The sequence below is a fragment of the Gorilla gorilla genome, chromosome 2, assembly GCF_029281585.2.
Source record: "Gorilla gorilla gorilla isolate KB3781 chromosome 2, NHGRI_mGorGor1-v2.1_pri, whole genome shotgun sequence".
NCBI lineage: Eukaryota > Metazoa > Chordata > Mammalia > Primates > Hominidae > Gorilla > Gorilla gorilla.
Window position 1 is genome coordinate 186488475 of NC_086017.1, and position 26421 is coordinate 186514895.

General features: G+C 34.5%; 1 protein-coding gene and 1 pseudogene across 16 annotated transcripts in view; one reads left to right on the plus strand and one right to left on the minus strand.

Moving 5' to 3' along the window:
* NAALADL2 (N-acetylated alpha-linked acidic dipeptidase like 2) overlaps nt 1-26421 on the plus strand; it is a 1364432-nt gene that overhangs the window by 951748 nt on the left and 386263 nt on the right. The window lies entirely within an intron of this gene.
* Nucleotides 7352-7449, minus strand: LOC115934111 (uncharacterized; annotated as a pseudogene).

A 26421-nucleotide genomic window follows, 5' to 3' on the forward strand; every position in this document is an offset into this window, starting at 1 on the left:
TCATAAGGATTATTAGAGTATGTTCAGTGATTTTCCTCACCAATGTAGACAAACCTAAAAGAATACAGTGGTATGCTCTCAGGTTCTCTGTTTAGCGTGTCGAGATTCCCTCATTGAGAAACCCTTTCTCTTCTCTATCACCACATACCTCATGTTGGGATTATTTAGCTATATCTTTTCTTCTATACTAGAAGGCCACTAATGTACTTGCCACCCTTGATTGTGGGCTGGACTGGAGATTCCTTTCTAATTAGAATACATAAAAATTGTGGGATGTCACTTTCAATATTAGATTACAAAGAGACTATAGCTTCCTTCTGTGGGCCCTCCCTTGATCTCTCGCTGTCTCACTCTGAGAGAAGCCAGCTGCCATATTGCGAACTTCCCTTTGGAGAAGCTCATGTAGCAAGGAACTGAGAGAGGCCTCAAGCCAAACACCCAGTGGGGGAAGTAAGGCCCTCAGTCTGATAGTTTGTGAGAAACTGAACATTGACAGCAAACCATGAGTGAGCTTGGAAGTGAATACTCTTGAATTAAGCCTTCAGAGGAGACCTCAGTTGAGGTAGAGGTTAAGTCATTGAATTCTTGACCTAAAGAAACTGTAAAATAATATGAATTTATTATTAAGCTGCTGAGTTTGCAAATGAGGGTGGAGACTTGTTATATGGCAATAGATAACTAATGCACATACTAAGGCAGGATCTTTTTCTGAATCATTTCTTTATTCCCCAAATAACTGCATAATCCCATGCTTTACTGTGGATTACCTGGATTATACTAGATGCTCAATGAATATTTCTCAGATTACACTTTGAATAATATCAAAATCTATTAAATGCTAACAATGTGTCAAGCATTGTTCTAAGTGTTTCACATATATTTATACTTTTAATCATCGCAACCTCCCTATGAGGTAGGTTCAGTCATTCTCTCCATGTTATGAATGAAGAAATTGAAGTTTGGAGATATTAAGAAATGTTCTCAAGATCACAGTTTCTAAGAAACAGGCTCCTATATTTGAACCCAAATAGTCTGGCTCCAAACGACATGATTTCAGCCTTCATGCTTTTCTGCTTCTCTGTGAATTGATGAATACTTGCTCAATGAAAGAATGAATCACCTAATCATTTATAACACTGAAACTTACATATTTAGCACTGAAGTTGTGTCTTTTATTTTTCCTGGATGTGTAATGAACACTACTTAGAAACATTAAAGCTGTGGTCTACAAATTTTTTTTGTAAACACACTATTTGCTTACAAATATTTGACTACACATGAAGAATCAGAAATAGGTAATTTTAAAATAAAGAAAAATCTGTCTAAATTCAGAAGACAAATCTTACATTCTAGTGAAATAAGAATTCTGGGAATATGAAATCGTAGCTCTTCCTCCCTTTCTTCCTCTCTCTCCCTAAAGAACACCTATACCTTTCCAATAAAATACCTACTTTTAGATGTAATTCTTGAAAGCATGAAAATAAAATTTATTTCCCTCATGATTTTCTCAATTCTACTTGTCTAACATTGACTTTTTCTATTTGTAATGCAGCACAACCCAATAGGATTTCCCATTGCTTCTTTCCTAAAACCGTGCACCTGCACCATCGATTATGCCAGGAAGAGCTAGCACAACTTTGGAATGAAAACCAATAACATGCTATGAAAATAGAGACAAGACAGCTTAGAAGATTGATTCTGAATTACAGAGCTGCTTCCTGATCTGCAACCACCCAAATTCTTACAGCTTGACAGCTGGTTAGTGAGCACAGGACAAACCACAGGCTTGCCTCATGACCTAAATGAGGGCAATTTGCACAGTTTGTGGTGTAGTTATCACAGAAAAGACTACAAATCAAAATCTTTTGAACTAAGGCACTGGAATAGTTCTGTTTCCAAGTTTTTTCATCTTTAAAATGGGAATAAAGACATTTAAAATTGTAGAGTTGTTTCAGGAATAAAGTCAAATCATGTATTTGGAAGCTTTATTAATATAATAGTTAATATACAAATGCAAAGTATTACCCTAATTATTATGATTATCTTTGAAATCATATTTTTTTAATTTTACTACTATGCAAATTTGTCTTTTTATAATTTTTTAGGTTATAATTTTCAGTTTATGAAGAATTACAAGAATAGTGCAAAAATGCATATCCTTTTCTTAGATTCATCAGTTGTTAACATGCGGTGAATCTATTTTACTAGATCATTTTGTGCTCACCCTATGCACTCTCTCAGGCATACTTTCTCTCTGAATTATTTGAGAGTAAATTATCTCAATAACCTGAGGATAAATTAGAGACATCAGTTTTTTATCCTAAATACTTCAGAGTGTATTTGCTAAGAGAAAAGCTGTTATTTACATAACCACAGTTAAATAATCAAAATCAGAAAACTTAATATTGATATAATGCTCTTGTCCAACACACTATCCATACCCAAATTATGAAAATTGTCCTAAAAATTTCTTTGGTAGCTATGTCTTCAACCCAACCAGTCCCCCTTTTTGGAGATGAATTTAAGCCTTTTAAAAATGCTTTTAATCTTTCATGATCTTGACACCTTTTTAAGTACACAAGCTATTTTTTTCTGTAGAATTTCCCTCATTTGTCTCATATACACTGTACCTTACTTTATATATTTGCAGAAAAATGCATTAGGATAGAATTTCTAAGGCATTTTTGAAGAAGTCCAAGAAGCAGATAGCCAATATGCTCTTTGCTATTCCTGAGGAAAAAGAAAATCCTTTGGATTTCCAACAAATAAATTTTACTTTGGTTATCATTGAAAGATGTTAATATTTTTTACAAAAGCAAAAACAGACCAAATGAAATCAATGATGGTTGAGAAGATGAAAAAAAAGTCGGTTAATGGGCACAAATATACAGTTAGATAGAAGGAGTAAGTTTTAATGCTTGGTAGCAGAGTTGGAAGACTATAGTTAACAATGTATTGTATATTTTAAAATAATTTGAAGGGAGGACTTCTACTTTAGGCGATCATATTCTGGCGGTGATGGATAACTTAAATATCCTGACATGATAATTTTGCATTTTATTCCTGTAACAAAGTATTACATATGCCTCATAAATATGTACAAATACCATGTGTCAATTTAAAAAACACTACCGATATTTTTTTAAAAAAGATATATATCACCTTGAGATTCATTGTGTTTTACACAACATATTGAGAAACAGAAACTAGATTTAGACACAAATCTCTAAACTGACAGTTGTGTTTTTTATGTTTTTGATAACCTCCAGACATAGATTGTACTACAGTAGTCTCCCCTTATCTACAGGGGATATGCTCCAAGACCCCAAGTGGATGCCTGAAACCACAGATATTACTGAACCCCATTACAGTCAATCAGCACATGTTTCTGTTCATGCTAATGCCTTTTCCATATTTACTAAGCACTAATCATATACTGTGACAGTAACTTTCCAAGTCTGAGGTGCAACAGCAAAACTAGCACAATTTTTTTCCCTTCTCACAATTTGACAGACAATTCATTCTTACCTCCGATTTTAGCAATCTCAGCATGTGATTTTTTTTTTCTTTATTAAGTTGAGAACTTTCACCTTTTTATTTAAGAAAAACACTGCTTCTCTTTGGCATGTCACAATTGCCAACATCACTACTTTCGTGCTTTGGACCTATTACTAAGTAAAATAAGGATGATTTGAACACAAGCGTTGGGATACCAAGACAGTTGACCTGATGATTGAGATGGCTACTAAGTGACTAATGGGCAGGTCCATAATGCATACAGCATTATATGTATAATGCTGGACAGGGAGATCATTCACATCCCAGGCAGGAAGGTGGGGGACAGTGCAAGATTTCATTACACTACTCATTACACTACTCAGAAGAGTGTACAATTAAAAACTTATGATTTGTTTATTTTTTGAAATTTTCATTTAATATTTTCAGATTGCAGTCGATCATGGGTAACTGAATCTGAGGAAAACTAAACTATGGATAAGGGGAGCCCACTGTTATTCATCTTTTCTATCATGCCTTGAAGATTTATTCATTCCCCAAAAATGTCATACTGTTGAGAAGGGCAGCCAGTTTCTCAGTAGCTATCCATTAACAAATTGAAATAGACTAATGGAATGGCAAGGTGATGTGCTAAGTATGCATTCCTTTAGGAATTCCAAGATCCCAACAACAGCCCTGAATCTATAGGAAACTGACCCATCATTGTGAGTTAAAATTTCAAGATGACCACATGCCTGGAATGTTAATTCAGCAAAGATCAAGGCGAAACTTCATTTGCCATTTTCATGTAATCTTGTTAAGTATTAATTGCTGATTTCTGTATAATCTTTGCATACTCATGATAATAATGACAGCTATCCATCTCTGAAAAAGGTCACTGTTTTCAAATATAACTTGCTACAATAATAACAGCTGCCAGTCTCATGAGGAACTTTGCTGTATTATTTTGTATTTTATGAGCAATGAAGTGGCAGTATGAACCAATCCTTGACCTCTGACTTCAAGAAATATATGAACTGCTTCTCTTCTAGTTCCTTTGTTACTTTGCTTATTACCAAGCTTTGGAACAAAGCAAGCATGGTTTTAATTTTCACCTGCCAAAACTGCTAAAATCAATCTTGCTGTATTCAATAAACAACTCACTGTGCATAGATGGGTAAATTTTATTAGTTGATGAATAGCAATGGAATCCTGCTGTTAAATCATAAAATAAAACCCATATATGTGACAAATATCTTTCAGTCCATGACCATCTTCCTAGGTAATCATATATAGTATGAAAGATGAATTTTCTTATGACCTTATGCATACAGGACAAAATACAATGATGTTGTAAGTCATGAGCTTCACACAAAGTAGTTCATTCTGAGTAAAGTGTTAGAAAATACTCCCAAGACTAGGAGGCCATCTTTCAGTGCTGATTTGATCTATTAGTTAATCAAGGGCACTATCTCTCGTGGGTCGTATATTCAGTCAACAAACTTTTATCAGATCCTCTACTGTACAAGATGTGATTCAAGGCTCTCAAAAAATAAAGATGGATTAAGACATATTACTACCTTTAGGGGACTAGCGGTTTAATTAGGGAAGAAGCCATGTGAGCAAATCATCAGCACAGAGTGATAAATGCAAATTATTATGAACGTGCTCTCTGAGAAGTAGAACGTAACCCTTATTTGGGAAGAGATAATATGAAGTTTCATTTTCTTTATAACATTCTCCTCCTCCCCACTTTAGGTTAGAAACCCTTTCTCTATACTTTCAGGTGAATATGTGTATGTTTCTACCATGGTGTTTACCATATGATATTAAGGTTTGAGCTCTTGCTAACTGGATGACTGTGACAAGACAGACCTGTACGTCAGTTTCTTCTTTTTTAAATGAGGACAATTCATTCATTCATTCATTATTGATCAAAAAAATCTTCTCTGCTACACATTTTTAAGTGCAATATATTTTTAATATTGCTTTACTCATAGGGCTAATATGGGGATTAAATGAGGTAAATCAGATAAAGCATTTAGCCCAGTATCTAGTACATGGTGAATTCTTAATAAATGCTGGCAACATGTTTATTATTATGTTGCATGATTTCGGTTAATACTATATATCTAGTGGTTTTTGTCTTTTAACAGCATGTTCTAAATATGTGTTTAAAGTATTTGTATTTTTTTCTCCATATCATGAAAATCTTGAAAGTTTGAGGAGACTCAGATAAAGCTCAGGTAGATTAAGAGGTCTATTTATTTTCAGAGTTCAATAGTACACATATTTAACAATTTAACTTGTGACCAACTGTCTTTTCCACCAGAGCCTAGCCCACTACCTGATATACAGTAAGAAATAGATACATATTTGTCATATTGATTTAACTTGACTTTATGAATTTCAGCCAGTTGTGACTTTAGTTGGAAGATCAGCATCTTCAACTTAGGAACAATTAAGCCATTCATTGAACAATTTCTGTTTCTCCTGATAAATGCTTCTCCCTCTGTCACCTGCAAGAATAGCTTCTTCTGAGAAGGAAGAAAAACCATGAAAGTTGGTGCTTTCAAAAAACTGGATGAATGGAGTTCACCTTTTTACCCTCCAATAGGGAGTTAGGGCAGACTTTCATTTTGGAAGTTAACATTTTGAGCTATATGTAATCAAAAAAAAGAACACCTGAGCTAATATTTTATAGTAAATTCTTTTACTTTAAAGATATTGGTTTAATTTATTCACTTTCTATATACCAAATTTTACCTCATAATGCCATTTGTAGGACTTTAATTTAGCAAGCATTTCAGAGTTTGATTTCTTTAATTCAATCGCTTTCTATGTACAAAATTTTACCTCATAATGCCATTTGTAGAACTTTAATTTAGCAAGCATTTCAGAGTCTGATTTCTTATTCTTAGTGGATTCATATAACATAGGTATTGCAATCTTGCTACAAAATGCCAAGATTTTTAATATGATCAATATTTGATAAGTAATGTTGAATACATTTGTTATTGAGAGGTACATCACTAATATTTTATTAACTTCTTTTCTTCTGGATAATACATCCACAGTGTGAATTTCCACTGGGACCTACAGTTATTAGATCGAGTAGGTTGAAGCACACATAACCAAATGGATTTTTTTTTCTTTGCATTAAGCCCCAAAGCAACTGTCATCATGCACTAGAGAAGCCAGAAATTTAGGTCTTTGGTTATACTTACTGACGTGGTTTGGCTGTGTCCCCAACCAAATCTCATCTTGAATTGTAGTTCCCATAAACCCACGTGTTGTGGGAGGGACATGGTGGGAGGTAATTCAATCATGGGGATGGTTATGTCCATGCTGTTCTTGTGACTGCGTGAGTTCTCACAAGATCTAATGGTTTTATAAGGAGCTTCCCCCACCACCTTCACTCTGTGCTTCTCCTTGCTGCTGCCATGTGAAGAAGGACATGTTTGCTTCCCCTTCTGCCATTATTATAAGTTTTCTGAGGCCTCCCCAACCCTGCAGAACTGTGAGTCAATTAAACCTCTTTTCTTTATAAATTACCCAGTCTTGGATGTCTTTTTTAGCAGTGTGAGGACAGACTAATACACTTGCTTACTGAATTTGAGACCCATTTTACATTTAAAAATATATATTATAGTGCCTTGATACTTAGTGGCATTTTCATATTATGGAGTCATTAACAGTATGATTGCTGTTCCATGGAAACAACAACAACAACAACAACAACAACAACACCTATTTGTCTATATTGCCCACTTGAGAATTTAGTTTCAACCTCCTGTTAATGAGATGCTTTTATTGCCACAATTTTTTTAGTTGTTATTATTTTATACATTTTTTTAAAAATATGCTTCACAAATTTGCATGTCATCCTTTCACAGAGGCCATGCTAATCTTCTCTGTATCATTCCAATTATAGTACATGTGCTACCAAAGCAAGCAATTCCCACCATTTCTAAACAGTTCTAAATTTGTTTTTTGAGGTACGCAAGGGAGTGAAGTGGGGCACAGGTATAATAGAGGGATTTGCCCGCAATCCATAGCCAAACATAGAGGGCACAATAAGGTCACAGCTTCATGGGGTGAATGTTTATTTTGGAGCCCATTGAATTCCCCTAGGGACAGGAAGGCTGAGCAGCAGTGACATCCAGTTATAATTCTGCTATCTTGTTGAAAGCAGGTTCAGTGAGCTGGGCAAGTCCCTTCTTATTCTCTAACAGCAACATTAAAACATGAAGCGAATGTGATTTCTGGATAGAAAGATTCTCCTGAGAATTCTGTGGGTACACCATGTTTTATTTGTTGTAATATATGCACTTCAAGTTTCTGGGTCAAATGCACACATATCTTCATATGGCTTATGTAAGTATCTTGGAAAACAGTTTACAACTTACTGTTTACAGTTTCATAGCCCTTGAGAGAAGTGATGCATTAATTTTCTGGTGAAGATTAGGGGCCTTTTTGCTTTATAGGGGAATTGGGCTAAGAGTTTCCCTAACCACCCAGGTTGTAATCCCTGCCATGTTATTAACACAGTAAAGCCCGTTTATTGTTTTAGTCTTATCTCTTCATTTACAAAATTGAAGTGTTGAATTGGATATTCTTTAAGGTATTGTGCCCCCCAAACAAACAAAAACTAATGAACAAACAAAACTATTACTTTTCTTGTTAAATATTTCAGTGAGAAAGTTTTTGTTCAGTTGGAGTGAAGGGAAGTGTGTAACCCATCACGCTTGTTTAGCAGGGACATTGACAAAGCCAAGGATGATTTTTTTTGTGCATGCAAGTTAGATTTCCTGGTGAAAGAACAAGAGAAATACACTAATTAATTAGAGACACAGAAGGAAGTAAAAAGACAGCCCCAGACTTGACCCTCAGCAGGATTTGAAGCTGACATCCAGGAAACTTTCATTCTTAATTAGTGATGCTTCTGCTACTTTTGTTTTTTCTTTTTTTTTCCATCCTTTGCAAGCACGTATTGCCCCGGTCCTTTAAAATCTTCTAATTCCCCTCCTCTGCTAATCTGTATCCACATGATGAAAGCACTGTATGGTTCTCATTGTATTGTTTTCAAACTCTGTTATGTGCTTTAGGGCTAAGTTACTCTTAGAGAGACCACTAAAAACAACTATAAGGAAGTTTTTGCAGAAATTTTTCTTAGGATATCATTTCAGAAAAGGAACTGCTGAGTTAAACTACTGTAAATGACACTTAAAGGTATTGATAAATATTGTCAAACTAGCCTCCAGGAAGATTATACCCCTGGAGGAGAGTGCCTGTTTCCTGGAATTACATCGTTGTTTTATTTTAAACATTTCCACATGGGTTTCATTTTAATTTACATTTCTTTGATGACTAGCAAATAGAACATTTAAGTTTATTAGTCATTTTATTTATTGTTGTATGAATACACTATTTATGTTACAGGATAGGGGTCCCGATCCAGACCCCAAGAGAGGGTTCTTGGATCTTGCGCAAGAAAGAATTAAGGGTGAGTCAACAGTGCAAAGCAAAAGCAAGTTTATTAAGAAAGTAAAATGATGAAAGAACAGCTACTCCATAAACGGAGTAGAGCATTCTCGAAAGTAAGAGGAGGAATGTGTCCACCCTAGGTACAATTTTTTTTAACCTAGTTAAAAAAATAAAAAATAAAAAAAGTAGAATACTTTTTTTTAACCTAGGTACTTTCTTTTACCTAAGTTAAAAAGAAAAAGATCATGAGGAGATGTGCTCTGCTACAAGGGTTTGTGATAAAGGATTAATTTTCTTATTACTATATTTTGCAAGAATTAATATTACTGACTTTAAAGCAAAATTAGGTATGCCTTTGTTCTCAAATTATTGGGATATCAGGACACTCCCAAGTCTGGGTCTGTTTAGTAAACATCATCTATCTGTTCCCTTAACCTGAAGCATGTAGAGGCTAGGAATACCTAACTTTCTGGGAATGCAGCCCAGCAAGTCCCAGCCTCATTTGTGCCAGTTTATTAGGAAAATAAAGGAATAAAAGAATAGCTACTCCATAGACAGATCAGCCCTGTGGGCTGCTGGTTGACCATTTTTATGGTTATTTCTTGATGATATGCTAAACAAGGGGTGGATTATTCATGCCTCCCTTTTTAGACCATAAAGTGTAACTTCCTGATGTTGCCATGGCATTTGTAAACTGTCATGGTGCTGGCGGGAGCGTAGCAGTGAGGATGACCAGAGATCACTCTCATCACCATCTTGGTTTTGGTGGGTTTTGGCCGGCTTCTTTACTGCAACCTGTTTTGTCAGCAAGGTCTTTATGACCTGTATCTTTTGCCGACCTCCTCTCTCACCCTGTGACTTAGAATGTTTTAGGAATTCTAAGTCTGGGAATGCAGCCCAGTAGGTCTCAGCCTTATTTTACCCGGCTCCTGTTGAAGATGCAGTTGCTCCAGTTCAAACACCTCTGACGTTTATGTCTTGCCCACTTTCCTTTTGGTGTATCTGTTCATTTTCCTATTTAATCCAACTCTTTACGGCAATGCTATAGCATAGATTCTAACATTTTACGTAATGAATCTCTAAAGTGAAGATATTAATTGATATGTTCCAGACATCAAACATGTTGAGAGCAAAGTTGATTTTTATTTGAAAGATAAGAGGTATGATTATTTTTGTAGTTTTGAACAAATGAAATATACCCTCATTCTCTGTATGAAAAGGGACTGAACTGAGCAGTCAATAAATATCTGAAAGAGGGATCCAGATGTGAATTCAGAAAAGAGAAAAAAAAATCAATCTGCATTATTCCCACAATATTCTTGGGCTATATTTCATGCTAGGATAATTTGTCCTGTTTCTCCTAAGTCACAGAGACAATGATTTTTAAGGTATTACCGTCAGTCTTTCCCAGGTAACAAGCACAGGATCAAGGGCTTCATCAGTACTGGCCTTGTGATCTCTTTCATGTTGCAGAAACTCCTGTGTAAAGCTCACAGGAAAAGTGAACACATTTAGCTTCCTCTAGAACCAGGACCATGTTAGTCTGTGTCCTTCTTTGAGGCCATTTCTTAATCTCTACTGAAAAGTGAAAGATAAATGGGAATAAAATAAGCTACATATTACAAGTTCAGTAAGAAGAGACAAAATAATAAAAATAAGCACCTACATTGAAAGCATTGAGTCAAGCAAAATGAACTACAACAAAGGATTAAGGTGGGTTTGTCAGCTGGATTATTTATAACCCAAAACAATAAAACAAACCTAGGATATAAAGCTTAAAGTTCAATTCTTAAAATATGTTTAAAGAAAGGGTTGCAGAGTATATATTTTATGTTGTACAATCAACCTTATGGACTGGGTCAGTTAATAATGCCACTCTTCCCTACTGTAACTATCATAAATGACATTCATCAATCCAGCATTATTTTCAACTGGGCCTAGACAAAGCCTTAGAATGTCTCCCAACAGAACTCTCCAAGCAGCTATTATCAATCAAGAAGTTGGTATTTGAATTAGCACGTATTACCATTTCAATGCTTGACCTATCTACTAAAGGTATGTACAGTTTTATTAATTTCAAGATAGAAAAGCCAATCAGCCTTTATGCAGCAAGTTAATTCTTTCTCTAAAATTAGCGGCTTTCTAGCAAAGGCTTCTTTCTCAGCTCTTGAATCTTCTTTAAGCCAGAGCTTTCCAATTGGAATACACACCAGTAGGTCAAAACAGGTACAGGTACAGAGAAGTTATTGATTCCTCAGCCTTGAGAAGGCCAGGTGGGGTTGAAGATACCAGAAATCCTGGGCTGTTATTTACAGCCATAAACAGCCACATCTGTGTACTCCAGTGTGCAAATATTATTATTTTCTATACATATTATGAAAAAGATGGAAAGTTTTGCTTTGAATTATGGAACAATCCTGCCCTAGTCAGAGACATTTACTAGTACATGGGTGGTTTCTTTTAACTCTTACTCAAAATGTTAGAATTTTTCAAAAACATCACAATAAAAAAAAGTCAAAGGATTTATATTTTGAATGGAATGTGTGTATATTTATGTACATACAATCAAGTGTCACTTAAAGGCAGGGATATGTTCTGAGATAATCCTTAGGTAATTTAGTCATTGCGTACCTATCAGAGAGTGTACTTACACAAACCCAGATTATATAGCCTAACACACACCAGGGCTATAGGTATAGCCTATTGCTCCTAGGCTACAAACCTGTACCTGTAAGACATGTTACTGTACTGAACATTATAGGAAATTGTAACACAGCGGGAAGTATTTGTGTGTCTAAACAGCTAAACACAGAAAATGTGCAATATGAGACCACCATCATATATGTGGTCTGCCATTTACCGAAACATTTTTATGCAGTGCATGACTGTATTTATTATATGTATATCTATTTTTCAGTCTGAGACACAACTGATTTTACCTGGAGTGAAATACATCGCTATTTTTCGGTGAAGCTCCTTCCATTTAAGCATAAAAGTCCAGCAGACGATCATGAGTATTTAAGGGGCATTATTTGATAATGTAGGTTATTTTGGTGGCAGGAGATGTTAAAGCCTAGTTGAGATTAACTTCATGGAGTGACTTCCTAAGGCACTTATATCTTCTCTTTCTCATTCAAATCTATCTAACTTTCATCTCTCTAGACACTTATAATCATGGTACTAGATTGATATGAATTAATAGGTTGATGGAAAATATTTCTTAATAAATTTAAATTTTTCAGGTACAATTAATCTTTAACGACCAGGTATGTGTATTATGGGGCACTGAATGGAAACCAGTTTGGAAACATAAAACAAATTGTAATTTACACATTCAATACAAACAAAACTATAGAGTCAATAAAAAGCAAATTGACAGTTAATTTAATGTGACAGATGATTACTTTTAATAGAAAGCAATCACATTTAACATCACAAATATGAGCTGAGTACTCCAGAGCAATTCTTTGGGCCAAGCAGACTGATGCTTCTTCTTGCCTTATAACTGGGTCTCCTTCAATCCTTTCTAAAATTGCTTTTAGAGTAATCATTGCAAATGATTCAGTTCTTTCAATGGCTCGCTACTGCTTACTATAATACACAAATATAAGTTAGCGAACAGAGAATCCTTTTTATCTGAGTCTTGCTTACCTCCAGCCTCATCTATTTTTAATATAATCTATAATTATATAAACAGGTGTATATAATTTGTTCCAGCTATACTATACTAAGTATTTGTAGTCTCCATAGATGTCATCCTGTTTCTCTCTTCAGAGACTTTCCAACGTGCCATTCCCACTATCTATGAAGTTTATACCAGCTAATGGTCATTCCTTCAGAACTGGATTTTAGTATCTTCTGGGAAACCCTTTGTAATACACTCCCTCTCCTCCTCCAGCTCTGAATAAATTGGCTTCCTCTCTGTGCCCACCACAACAGCCTATGCATTCCTTCTTTGACCAGACTTAGCACTATGCTGTAAATGATCGGTTGATTCTACTTGTCTGTGAGCTCTCCGAGAGAAGGGCGAGGTCATATTCACACCTCTTGCATTTTTAAATTCTATTTTGACACTTTTAAATTCTTCATAAATATTTTTGAAATGAACAAAATGAATGAACTCATGCTTCTGGAGTTACCGCGCATGCCAGTTTCTGATTTGAGCTTTATTTTTTGTTTGTTTTATTTTGTTTGGGGATGTGTGTGTGTCCTCAGAATGCTGAAGCGAGAAGGATAAGCAGAGGTTTAGTGTGAGTTACTTCCCTCAGAGGGCTTCCCGTGAGATATTTTTCACCTTCCTTTTCTTTTTTGCTTTGTTTTCACTCTTATTTTTGTGTCTATTCCCCAGCTCTCCCTCCTGTCTGACCTTTATTAGACCTTTTACAATTTCAGAGTCTTTTTTTTATTTTTTGAAGCTGTGCAGTAGAGGTATACAGAAGTGAATTGTCCCTTGGAAGTAGATTAACCATTTGTTTTGTAGATGTCTAAGAGATGCTTTTATCTGGTTACTACAAAATGTCAGATCAATATGGTGTGGGTATTCATTTAGTCCTTTGAATGGGTACCAGGTGGATATGCCAACATAAAGCCAAATAACAACATTAAAGCCTTGGTACTAAAATAGATAGCTCAGTAAAGGAATATCATATAATTTTTCTGTTTTCCACCCACTTTATTTTACTAGTCAATAGGCATTGTCTAAAATTCCAGAGAGTCATTCATATAGTTAAAAGGAAAATAATGACAAATTTGAGTTATTTTGACAACAATAAAGTAAGAAATGTCTACTCAAATCACAAACTTTGATAGATATATTTATTTTTGCCTTATCTTTCATTAAGTTTGGTAGAGAAGAATAATTTTTAAGGAACTCATTAGACATCATTGACATTACTTAAGAAACATTGGCTGCCGCAAAGATTTGGTTGTGCAGAATTTCTAAACTCGCACGGCATTAGAACTGAATCAGCATTAGATGCCACATCCTATGAGTTTATTAATATATAAACTTTATGTATTTATTTATAAAACAAATATTTATAAAGTGTTAAACATGTTCACAGCTTTCTTCCAGGTCTTGGGAATAGTAGTATGAGAAAAGAGCCTATAGTTTTACAAAATACAGGCTCCCTCCAGCTTGTTTAGAGTACTTCTGCATTTTATTATACATACTCAAAACATTTGGGGGACATAGATGGCATATATTAAAACATCTTGGTTTAGTTTCTGAGCCCCAAGCTGAATTATATAAAGCCACAATTTCTCACAGTTATCTATGATCCACTTTCTGGCAATATCTGAAGTAACACAATGTAGTGGAAACAGCAAGTACTTGCTTTGGAGCCAGAATGCCTGGATTCTGATCCTCATCAGTTCTGCCAGAAACTCATTGTGCAATCCTAGATAAATAGCATGACCTCCCAGGTCTTCAGGAAATAACATTAGATTTTCTCTAAATGTGCTTCTACCTATGATTTTTCTGCATACAGAATATAATAATTTGCTAATGAAAGTGCCCTATAATCACCAAATAACTGTTACCCATCTGTATTCCTGAATGTCAAATAGCCACAACTTCTGAAGGAAGATCAGTTGCAAAAGCTGTGTGAGTCTAAGTGTCCTCCAAACAAAAGCATACATATCCAAAGCAATGCAATGTAGAGAGTCAGAGAAGGTATATGTTGACTGATGTTACACGTGATCTACTGGTAACTGTACATGTAACACAATAACTAGATTTAAATTCTTACTAAGTCGCGTGAAACCTTTAATATGGAAATACTAGCAGTAGCTATGACACATAGAAAAATGTAAAGTCCTTTTTCCCTGCTTTTGTAAACTGCTGAGAATATCTATGGTTACAGTTCTAAACGGAATTTCATTAAAGCTGCATCTGAACCGTGTACAAGTTGACCTCATATATCAAGGACCATCAGCACTTTACTACTATCCATGTGGTGGGATAAATTACTTTGGCAACACACATTTCTGGGAACATTATATTTACTGAGGCTAGCAATTAATCACTTGCAGTTGTATTTGAATGAAATTTGTTTCCAGGAAAATAGTTTAATTTTATTATCTTTTTTTATAATTTCACTAGGCAAATTAGATGACTTGAAATAGAAATGGATTTTCACAAAAACTTATTACTTAATAGTACAATCTATACAATCACCTAAATCCAACTTTATCCTATGGGGCTTAATTCATTGTAACTCATGAATATATAGATTTTGATTCATTTTAAGCTGCACATGTCTATATTAACAATAGAAGTAGTGTTCTTCAAGATTTAAAATGCAACTTTAAACATCTTTTAAACATAAAGTTAATTAGAAGATTTTGCTTTGATAATTACCTGCATTTAATTTATAATTTTATCTCTGTAAGTTATTTTTATAAGACCCTCTTATCATTCAACATAATAATTATCGTGGTGGTGTTCAAGTAGATACATGATTCTAAATTGCCAAACAAAGTGCCATGTATACTTTAGTAAGCTCATTTTGAGGAGGATATGTAACAATAATTTAACTCTTTTGAACATTAGTAAATATGCACAAACTTTTAATGTTACTGAGATGAACTTAAGGTTTATATACGATAATTTTTTTTTCAAATATGAAACTTTTCCATAAATTATTAATGTTATTTAAAAACTTTGCAGACTTTCTTTTGATAATTTCTTATGCATAATTAAATGTGTTAATATTTTCTTTCTAATATATTTTCTTTCCATATATTTGGCACACATTAAAATTTATCAATCCTGGTGACTTAATAATTTCTTTACACACATTTTGCTAGAGAAATAACAATGAACAATGAATGAAAAGAACCTTTCTTGAACACCTTCTATGTTCCTGGCTGTCAGGCCTTGTGTTACATTGTTCGTGAGCATTGTCTCATTTAATCTGCCAATAATCCTATGAGGTTAAGTACTATGCTGTAATTAACTTCGTTTTAATATTTTCTTAATGATTTTAAACATGAATACTGTGGTAAAAATTATTTCATTTTTTATTCTTGATTCTAGAGATTACTTGCATATTTCTTTTTTTATTCACATTTATTTATGTATGGAGCACCGGCTAAGGTCCAGGCAGTGCTAGAAGTGCGGGGAACATAGTAAGTGCTGATGATTTGGTAATGAATAGGACAGACAAGGCGCTTACCCTCATGGAGTTTATAGCCGGTGTTGCAGTACAGATACTAACACTTAAACAAATAATATCATAATTTCCGGTCATGATTACTACTAGGAAGAAAGTAAGCCAAGGTAATAGCTGCAAAATGACAATGGAGTGAATGAGAAAGACGGTGATGTGAAATTAGGTCAGAGAGTTGGGCAGGAAGAAAATTATTCAGCAATTTGTAATTTTTAGCTTTAAACTTTGGATTTAATTTGTTAAAGACAATTATCCAAATTTGGGTTTAAATACAGCTATGTAACCATTGGGTAGAGTATCCTTATTTGAGTACTGTCACTCCTAAGACACAACATTTTTAGAACTCTGTGAAGTTAGAGATTAATTTAGGGGAAACTGATAATGTGAAATGAATTTTCCTTCTATCCATTAAAAAGGTGGGACTGCCTAAGTGGCTGCTTAAATAACTTTAGTCTTGCAGTAGGTTTGAATAAGGTAAAATTTCTCGTTACTGTTTATTTCAGCAAAGTATATCAGTGTTAATATCATTATTATAAATATGTCTTTATTACCCTTTTTGAAAATGATATGGTTACATAAAGACATAATACTGGTTACATAATACTACTTATTACATAAATGGTGGGACTGTACTCCATTTCCTATCCTGTATATATACCATCAAACCTTTCCTTGTGTTGGACTCTTTGTCTTTTATTTTTGAAGTTTATTTCCTATTGCCTTTTGAGACTATTTTCCCCTTGTTATCCCACCCACTTCCTTCACATTTTGTGCATTTTTTTTCATTCTTCTGTTATGGCTTCCTGGTTCGGTTTTATTCAAATAAAAATCATAGATTTTTGCATTTTATTAAAAGTGTCGGCCGGGCGCTGTGGCTCACGCCTGTAATCCCAGCACTTTGGGAGGCTGAGGTGGGCGGATCATCAGAGATCAGGAGTTCAAGACCAGCCTGGCTAACATGGTGAAACCCCGTCTCTACTAAAAATAGAAAAAAATTAGCCAGGTGTAGTGGCATGCACCTGTAATCCCAACTACTTGTGAGGCTGAGGCAGGAGAATCGCTTGAACCCAGGAGGCAGAGGTTGCAGTGAGCCAAGATCACACCACTGCACTCCAGCCTGGGAGACAGAATGAGACTCCATCTGAAAAAAAAAAAAAAAATAAAAGTGTCAACTAGTTATCTGAAATTTTCTTCTGATTTCCATGATAAATCATTTTTTCTCTTATTTGCTTATTCTGAAACAAAGCTATATTACATGGTTGATAGGTGGTTGATGCCCAGTTGACATTCACATTCTTAGCACGTATCAGACATTCATAGAATGTGGCTGAGTTCATTTTAAAGAAGAATCTGCTTATATTCCATGTACTTAGTTTTAACATAATCTGATCTCAAGGAAAGCAAAGTACTCTATATGTTTTATATATACTTCTACATTACAAACCTCAATATGTATTACCTTCATGATGTTTCCCTACTACTACCCAGGGAAAAATACATTTCTATAATGCAATGTGATTTACCCTTCCTTTCATTCACTCATTTTCTAGGAAATATTTTCTGCAAATAAATATAGAAAAAGAGATGCTTAGCACTAGAGGGAGAAAGTGAGAAAGGCACTCCACTGGCTTTGGACTGCAGTAGTCAGAGATATGCAATTGAGGAATGGTTTCTGGATGCTATAGATTATATTTCTAAATCAGGATGCATGAAACTGGGTAAATCGGTTTGTTTTATTTTCTGCCAATAAGCTATAGTGAACCTCTAATTGATTTCACGATTAAGTTCCATCAGTCTTGTCATTACAGCTTAGTAACAGGTTATCTAACCTAGTTTTTAGTACTCTAATGGGAATCCTAAAAAGGTATATTAGAAACTTCTTATTATAAGATGATATTTTTGTAATGGTCTGCCAATAGTTTTAATTTACTTGGTGGTGATTTGGTCATTGAACATTATTTTAATAAAATCTAATTTGTAACTTTTTCTCACAAAGACAAATACTTTATGATTTCATTATGGAATCCTAAAAAGTCGATCTCATAGAAACAGAGTAAGAAGTGGTTAGCAGAAACAGGAGAAAGGGGAAGGAATGAGAAGAGGGAACATGTTGATCAAAGAGAACAAAATTTTATTTATAGGAGAGAACTCAGTTTTGGTGATCTATTGCTCTGCATGATGACTGCATTTAATAGCAACGCATTGTATATTTCAAAATTGATAAAAGAGTAGATTTTTAATGTTCTCACTGGACAAAAAAAGTTAGTGAGGTGATGAATATGTTAATTAGCTTGATTTAATTCTTCTACAATGCACAACAAAAATCAAAACATTATTTTGTATCCCATAAATATATACAATTATTATTAGTGTATTAAAAAGAAATTTAAAAATTTAAACATATATAAAAACTAACAAATATTTAATATCTCATTACCAGGATAGCATTCTTACTGCTTTGGAATGACCATTTTCTTTGACACTTGCCTTTGAAATAATAAAGAATCCAGTTTACACTTGGAGCACCTGATAAAATTTCAAAAGAATCAAGAAACTGAGATTGTATATAATGTTTCAGAATGAATACTGTGATGATGTGTTTTGAATAATCGTAAAGACTGTGTTATGGTAAAATAGATTGGTCTTGTTTATTTTGAGGGGCATAAACATGTTATCATCTCTTTAATGACCTTGTATTGTCATTATCAAAATCCTAAAATGTGCTTCTATTCTTTTTTTTCTCTTATTTGAATGAATTACTGTTAAAGGACATTTTGTATTGGCAGTAAACAATCACATGATGGAATAGGTAGTCAAATAGATGAAAAAGTTGAGAAAATTGAAGTGAATGGATTGCTGAGTTTTTAATAGAATCTTAGTAGACTTATTCATAAACTATGACTAAGCCTCATTCATTTTCTTGGGTTTTATTTACAGTTATTTACACTATACCCACATATCTTTGTCCAACTAAACTTAATTTTCCATCTAGTTTATATTACATTTCGTACTTTAAAATGTATATAGCCACTATTCTATTTTCTTAAATGACTTTTTTACACATGGAGATTTTTCTTTTCCACATGAACTCTAGGTGTTTCCTTTTCTATGTATTCTGAATATCAACCTTATATGTTTTATTTTAAAAACATAATCTTATTAAACCATAAACTCTATAGTTGTGGAGACATGGAGAAATTTCTAAAAGTCATTAGAGATTCTCTTTTTTACTTGTTACTTTAAAAAAAAGAAAGAAAATAAATATGTTAATTGAGCTAAGTGCCTACCTACTTCTTGCAAAAGTTGTCCAGGATGTCATTGATTTGTGATTGTATTCCATTTTTACTTCTAAAAATCTTTAGTCATCATTTTGAGTAATATTTATCAATAACTTATGATGAGTGAATCTTACCCATATTGTTGACTCACCTTGCCTGTGAAAATTCTATATGTATGTTAAATTTAAATTCAGGTAGACCTTATTATAAATTACTTAAATAATATATATAAGTACAAGATTACAAGAAATCTAGGTGTAATTTATGTTATTTAAACAAACAGAAGGAAAACAATTTTTTTTCCAATCTCCCTCCCAAGAACTTACCAAATTATTTTAGATGACTTGTAAATTCATTAATTTAGGTAGTTCAACATTTTTCAGTTATTAAAAAAAGTAGATATGTATAGCATGTTAACTATTTTACTTTCAGAGCAATTTTTTCTTGTTTTAGACGTATTTAATGATGTGTAAACTTAGAGAAAGAACACTGACATAATTAGATTATGCATTTGTTAATATAACCTTTATCAGGAAAGTGCAAAATATTGGAGTAAAATCACAAAGTCCAAAGTTTTAAAAGTAAAATTCATCATTCAAAGGGAAGAATCAGGGGATATTGCTGAAATATGGAAGGTTAATGAAGTTAAAGAAGTAGATATTATTTAAAAGTAGAAAGACAAGTGACTAAATAACCAAACATAATTGTATAAGGATTAAGCTTTGGAAAGAGATAGGAATAGCCTAAATTAAAATCTCATTTTGTATATCAGGAAATACATTTATATTGTCTAAATAATTCATAAATCTAGAAATCGTGCTATAAAAGTAATTACCAAAAGCACTAAATGTGGACATAGTTAAAGACAGTGCCTTTGGGAAATGGGCTTGGGGTCCAAGAGGAGGAACGTGCAATTGATTACTTTTGATCATAAGCTCAACTGTAGTCTTCTTTTGAAACTATGTACATACACTATTTTAATAGAAGCATTTCTTAAAAGTTGTTTATCTTTTGAAATGATCTCTTAAGTTTCATTTAAAAGATTCCAGATGGTTGAGTTGTAACCCACAGAGAAGCTCTGTATGAACACTAATTGATGTAGAACCAAGAACTCCAAAGAAAAATTCAGGAAACAGATCTTCTTCTCCTACACTCACCTACTGATTTATTCCACAGATGTTTATGGAGGACTTACTCATGCCAGGCATTCTGTTAAAGCACTGGGAAATGTGAGCAAAAATACCCAACATTTTTGCTCTTACAGAGCTTCTAGTCTAGAGGAAAAAAAAAATGGCCACTTAAATAATTTCACAAAAATGTTGAATTTTAACATATTTACATGATACCGTAAGCACATATAGCTGGTAGCCCAACCTAGACTTTTATGGGAAGTCAAAGTCAGGGACGACTCTCCTGAGAGAGTAATAAACAATTATCTGAGGCATAAGTATGCCTTAGCTTAGAGAACTCGGCAGGTGGTTCAGATTTACAGTGAGCGGCATAGGTTACGATGCTGTGAAAGAACAAACGTGAAAAAGTGGACAAACACCCTCTTTTTTGCAAAGAGTAAAGGAGAGCAGGATGTAAGATAGAACTGAGGGTGAAGGTAATGGGACAGACATCACAATAAGAAGCCATTGAAATGTTACAGCGATCATACTTATGTTTCATAAAGTCCTTTTGGATGCAGTGTTATAGGACCATTAGACGGGCAAAAGAACAGATCTAGTGAGGGCAATGAAAGAGTGTGTCAATAAGCTCTGGAGAGTGATTATAGTCTTAGAATAGAGAGGTAGCAGTAAAGATTTAAACCACGTGAGTGGAATCAACAGATAAGTATCAGGAAGGGGCAGCAGTGTTCTCTATTAAATTGTACGGAGGAGGTGGCCTATAATTTACTAGTTTCTGCATGCAAAAATAGGTGAATTGAAAGAACATTGCATTAAGAGGAACTGCAGGAAGTAGAGCAGCTTTGAGTTATGCTCTTAATTTACATTTGACACACAGTGCAATACCTGCAAAAATTCAGTAAGAGGGATTAAGTAGTATGTATGTTAGAAATGCTGGTCTGATTTTCAGAGAAGAGTGCGGACTGGGGGTAAAAATTTGAGTCAACTCTATTGATGTTCGAATTGAAGGCCTGGGTGTGGAGGAGTTGTTATGGGGGAAAAATGAAGTAAAATGTAATGAGAGCTTAAGACACAGAATTGGGAGACCTCCAACTTGTAATAAAATTGTATAAGGGAGGAGTTGAATCAGCAAACAAGAAGGAGAAATGCTTGTAATCATAGAGAGTGATTCATGTGAAGAAATTTCATTTTGTAACAAAGAAAAGGGATGGATAAAGGGGGCGGAATATGACTGTGTCCATTTGAAATCCAGTCAGTCACAAGCTAAGATGTCCAAAATCAGAAACAAAAGTATTTTAATTTTGTCTGGTAATGAACTATTTTAAAAACAATTACGTTGATCACTGACTAATTGGTCAATGTTTGTGTTCAACAATGGGAGATCAACTCATCAGAGCCACTGGGAGCTTAACTGTGCATTGGCTCTGTGAAGATTGCTTGCAAGATGCCAGAGCTTAGTCTACAACTTCCAAGCAGAGGAAGGGCTAGAGTCAAATTATGAGATCACATAGCCAGAAATTCAAAAAGACTAGATAAATTCTGTAAACCCTGATCGAAGATAGCAGGCTGCTTCTAAATGCCCAAGACTCTGCCCAAAGGGAGAACTTCTGTCTGAGTCAGAATCCTGATTCTGGCTAGCAGTCACTTGACAGTCTGAATTCAACATTGTTCTTGTATTTGAATTATAATCAACGTATTTTTATTCTAAGTTGATGTCTCAACAAGTGTGGGAACACCCTTTACCAATTCTTACAGTCTTTTTCCCCCCTTTTTATGCTAAGGATGACACAAAAGATAGATTACGTATGTGCACATGCACATGTATAGTTTGTGTGTGTTTATATAATTTTGTTGTGTTGGAATTTACATCACTCTAAATAAGCAAGCATTTAATGGATAAATGGATGTTTGGGCTTTTACAAAAATTGAACTTTACTGTAAAAATATTTTCAGTGTATGTTATATGATGCAGGAGGGAAAAAATTAGTATTTGGGTAGCTATTCGCTAAAGAACAATTCAGTTAAGCTGAGTGGTACTCTTGCCTGTTATCATTAGGATGGGGGTTATCTCCTAGATATTAGTTTTTCTTTCCAAGAAATGAGCAGTTTTTACATATCTCATTGCTTGGCATTATCATTATGAAACATCAAAATACAAAAGAAAAAAATACCCAGATGGTGTTTTGAACATTCTCATTAACGAATCAGTTCCTTCACTACATAAGGCTCAAATGGGTCTTATCTCAAAAATAAATAAATAAAATAAGAGAAAAAAATTCTAAATTCTTGAAAAACATATGCATTTTTCTGTATCTTGTGTTAAATTTTAATAAACATCAGCCATTTCTGAAATTATCCATCTGATTATTTCAAGTATTGGGACATTTTGGGTCAGACTAATTTCTGGTATACTAAGGAATCAGATAATTTATTTAATTAATTAATTTATTATTATTTTTGAGACGGAGTCTCCCTCTGTCTGTCGCCTAGGCTGGAATGCAGTGGCGCGATCTGGGCTCACCTCAAGCTCCGCCTCCCGGGTTCACGCCATTCTCCTGCCTCAGCCTCCCATGCCCGGTTAATTTTTTTGTATTTTTAGTAGAGATGGGGTTTCACCGTGTTAGCCAGGATGGCTCGATCTCCTGACCTCGTGATCTGCCCGCCTTGGCCTCCCAGAGTGCTGGGATTACAGGCATGAGCCACCACGCCAGGTCAGATAATTTATTTTTAACTAAAAATCCCGCCCAGGCGCAGTGGCTCACGCCTGTAATCCCAGCACTTTGGGAGGCTGAGGTGGGCAGATCTTGAGGTCAGGAGATGGAGAATATCCTGGCTAACACAGTGAAACCCAGGAGATGGAGAACATCCTGGCTAACATGGTGAAACCCCGACTCCACTAAAACTACCAAAAATTAGGCCGGGCGCGGTGGCTCATGCCTGTAATCCCAGCCTTTTGGGAGGCCGAGGAGAGCGGATCACAAAGTCAAGAGATAGAGACCATCCTGGCTAACACGGTGAAACCCCATCTCTACTAAAAGTACAAAAAATTGGCCGGGCATGGTAGGGTCACCTGTAGGCCCAGCTACTCGGGAGGCTGAGGCAGGAGAATCACTTGAACCCAGGAGGTGGAGGTTGCAGTGAGCTGAGACTGTGCCAAAGCACTCCAGCCTGGGCGACAGAGCGAGACTCCGTCAAAAAAAAAAAAAAAAAAAAAAAAAAAAAAAATTCCCAAACATGTGCTATATGGTAATGTTGAGGATATGAGCACTAACTGAAATAAAAGTTGTCATTTAGAAAATTACCTTGAGACAAAGGCAGCCTCCAGTTTCACTACCTGGACGTCATGGAACAGAGAGACTGATAGACCAAATTAAATTGCTCTGATCACATAGTTTTTAAATCGATTTAAAACATAGGGAGAAGCAAAGGAGAGAGAGATGGGATAGGTTAAAAGGTTTATTTTAATTAATAAAATAAAATAAAAATAAAAAATAAGGTGCAAGCATGTTGAAAAGACCAAAATACCTGAATTCTGGAGTATACTATTGTTGTTGTCCCCATTTAGGACTGTGGGTCTTCAGGCTTGAGAGTTGGGGCCTTTGCTGGGGAACCGCCATCTTCTACCCAATGTTTCCTTGTCTTCTGTCCATATCACTATGTTTGTGTGTACTCTCTGCCTCATCCATTTTTCCCCATTGGCTAAATGGCTGTAAGGCCTAGAGTTGTGGTTTCAAACAAAGGAGCCCGTAGAGGGGGATTTACGGTAGCCTAATAACTTATGTTTGCTTTATGGGAAAGACACGGGAACAGTATGCCTGGCTCATAGCTATGGTTTGCCAATCGGCCTGCTGACCAGTCATAGATTTTATTTGTGTTTCTTTGAGAAAAAACGCAGGGAGCCAGAATCTTTGTCAATGATGAATAGTGAATTAAGGCTTTATGAATATTAGATGCTCATGTATTTTTAGTATATGAATATTTAGTGCACAGGTACCTTATGTGTGTTTAATTCCTCTTAAATATTTAGTATCTTTTGGTCCCTCTATTTTTTGATGTTTAATACAAATTTGGGCTACTTATAGACTACTGATCTATATATTTTATACACCTTGAAATGTTTTGCTTTTGTTTTTCTGAACAACAAACTTGTTCATCTCTTTCAATAATATTGAATATTCTCAAAAGCAAATGATTTTCCAAAACTTAAAGTCAAAAGTCTTCTCCTAATTATTGTATGCTAAAAGAAAGGTTAAAATGTTAGTGCAAGTCTCAGTCAAGAGTATGTTATTCAAAAAGTGACTTTGAAATGTTTCATTTCAAAGTTCCTTCAACTCTGGTAACTAAGAGCCAATAGGTGCAGACATATCAAAAGAGCAAACATGAAAGTGGTCTTGATTTTAGTGTAGATCCAAGTCCAAATTGGTTAAGGTAAAGGATCTACAGAGTTACAAGATAAGAAAATTATGTGAGGTTATGCAGGAAAATGCTTACAGCTCACTTTGCAAAGACAAAAAGATATGAGAAGAAATTTAGCTGGTTAAATATTGATGAGTTCTTCTGGGACACTATGTAGAGTAAACTTGGAATAAATGATGAACATTACAACTGATCAAAAGAAAACACTTTTAAGTAGAAAAATTGTCTTACGGGATTATCACTGTAAAATAAACTTTTCTTCTTGACTTTTCCCTTTTGACTTTCCTGTCTATATATCTGAGTAAATATAAGCCTAATTGCCCTCATTTATATACACAGATAGTTCTAATAGTAAAATAAAAAGAAATAGCATACCACATACTGTGTGTGTGTTCATATAATTTTGTTGTGTTGAAATTTATTTGGTTGGTGCAAAAGTAATTGTGGTTTTTGTCATTACTTTTGTGGCAAAAACTGCAATTACTTTTGCACCAACCTGATACATTGCTGTAAATAAGCAACCATTTAATGGATGAATGGATAATGAGCTTTTAAAAAAAATTGGACTTCATTGTAATATATTTTCAATGTATGTTATATGATGCAGGAGGGGAAAAATACTATTTGGATAGCTATTCACTAAAGAACAACTCGGTTAAGCTGCATGGTACTCTTGCTTGCTATCAGGATGGGGGTAATCTTTAGATATTAGTTATTTTACTCTGTTACATTGCTAACAGAGTAAAACAGGTTAACCATAATTTATGTAGAAAATATAGAATGTGAGAAAATAAATAACACAATGAGAAATACAAAGACTAAACAAACATTAGATAAAAAATACCAAACACATGCATAAGATACAAACTCATACAGTAATACTCAGCCTTGAAATAATCTTCTAAACTTATGAAAATAGCAAAACATAATACAAAAGAGAAAACCTCAACACTAAGTTATTGTAAAGTTGTTTTAAATTTTGTATGCTAAATCATTGATATTAATATTATAAGTAACTGTAAGTCTTCTAGCAGACTAGATGTTAGGCAATATATAGCCAGAAACAACTTTTTTATACATTAAAAAAAAAAAATTCAGATTGGGTGTGGTGGCTCACACCTGTAATTCCAGCAATTTGGGAAGCCAAAGTGGGAGGATTGCTCGAGCCCAGGAATTTGAGAACAGCCTGGTCAACATACTGCGAGACCTTGTCTCTATTTAAAAAAATAAATAAATAAATAAATTAGCAGGGCATGATGGTGCATACCTGTAGTTCCTGTTACCAAGAGGCTGAGATGGGAGGATCCCGTGAGCCTGGGAGTTCAAGGCTGCAGTAAATCATAATCATGCTGCTGCACTCCAGTCTGGGCAACAGAGCAAGACCTCATCTTAAAATAAATAAATAAATAAATAAAATTTCAATCAGAAATATATTTCACAGAA